This window comes from Poecilia formosa, unplaced genomic scaffold (assembly GCF_000485575.1).
Source record: "Poecilia formosa unplaced genomic scaffold, Poecilia_formosa-5.1.2 Scaffold1567, whole genome shotgun sequence".
NCBI classification, from domain to species: Eukaryota; Metazoa; Chordata; class Actinopteri; order Cyprinodontiformes; family Poeciliidae; genus Poecilia; species Poecilia formosa.
The window spans coordinates 1-1,895 of NW_006801506.1; positions in this window are offsets into that span (position 1 = coordinate 1).

Genomic DNA, 1,895 nt, shown 5'->3' on the forward strand with positions numbered 1-1,895 from the left:
TTTGATTATGTTGTACTGTTGCACATGGTTGGCATTCAAAAGTTGTTTGTTAAAGACCTTATTGTTATCCATTCCTTGGACCCTCAAAACAAGGGCTGTTTCTTAGATGATGGGAACTCCTGACTATCCCCAGTTTGCACTTTTAATGCCGACTTTGCATTTGAAATAATAATAATAGGGAACTTATCCAACGCAATTATTATCAAACCACTAATCAGTTTAGATTTACTCATCCAAGTGACTGTGCGTTACTAATTTTGTCATTTTTCTTTGTAAAAATATGTTCTGTTTTTTTGCGCTGTGTTGAATGACAAGTCAGCATGAGGAAACGTCATGTGTATCATACCTGTTTTCTATCTGGAAATACCGTCACTATTCTGAGTGCATGTCTTTCATTTTTTTAAATATGAAAAACATGTAGTTTGTTGAGGAAAAACTACATGTTTTTCATGAAAAAAAACATGTTTTTAAGTTTAGCTTAAAATCATAGGGTTTTTTAAGATGAACTGTCAGGAGAAACATTGATGATGTCAATGTTATAAATGTCCTGATAAAGGGAGTATTCACAAGATTGGTTGTGATTTTTAGATTGAGGAGGAGTGTTGTTGTTGGCAGCTGCTGGATGTAACTAATAAAATCTTCCACTAACTACGAGAATCTTTGGCTCTCATATTTGCTTTATGTGGATAATGTGGTATGACCGGCTTCTTTAGCTTCTGACTTTCTGCATCCAAAGTTATGAATGAATGTGTACTGCCACCTCTTGGTAGGGGGCCAGTTTCTGCCACAAACTAGTTCAAGACTCCTGGTATCTTACTACTGCAGGAAGCCCAGAGTATGGATTATATATCCTCATTCTGGCTTGTGAATGCTTTTGGATCTCACAGAAAAAGCTGAAGCGATTTCAATCCTGAGCTTGCTCCCTCCCACACCCAAGAAAAGTTAAGCAGAAAAAGCACAATAAATAAATAATAAGGAACTTGTTGAACATTGTCTTCTTCTCTCTTAAACAAGTATCTATAAAATAATTCAATGCATGCAATGTTGTCTGAGCAATAAGAACTTGTGAAGGTCAATAAACCCAACTTTATGATATCTAATACACTAATAACAAAATTTCTTTCTAATTTTTGTTATTAGAAAAAATTCATGTATCCTTTTTCAGGAAGAGCTAAAGTCTTTGACACTTTTTGAGTGATGTACTGTATCCTTCATTTCTGATATCAACAGATCTATTTGTATCACGCTTCAACCACTGAAAAACAATTACAATCTTGCTTATGAGTTTGCAATGCTTGTTTCTTTACAGGAAAAATACTCTTATACTACATGTGGCAACAACATAGAAGACGTGTCATAATTACAGTCCCAAGGTGCATGTGGCAACAATACGGAACACATGTCATAATTAAAGTGTCTTGTTTTGGGGAAATTTTGTATTGTGTGAACAATCAGTTGTAAACTTCCTCTGCTACCCATAAAAGGAGTCAAGAGTCTCCCTCTCAAGTTTGTAGTTGCTCAACACACCCAGTCCAGGCCCTTTATAAAGGCTCCCTCCAGGTGGGAGACACAAGTTGAGTTCAACAAGGAAACATGAAGACATTCACGCTGAGTTTTCTCCTGAGCCTTTCGGCTGCAGTGTTCTGCATGCCGGTGTCGCAGCCTACACAGCAGGAGGAGCAGTTTGCAGAGGTATGTGCACTTGACCTGTATTGAACGTACTGGGTAGTAAGAAACTAAAATGCTCTTTTATTTTTTAACAAGTTATGTGTTGACTAGCACATGGAGAGCAGCAGATAAAGCCTCTATGTTCTTTCTCTCCACCAGGACTACCTGAAGAGATTTTTCAGCCTGACAGAAGAAAGAGGTCCATCGTTCAGAAGTGGCATCAGCTC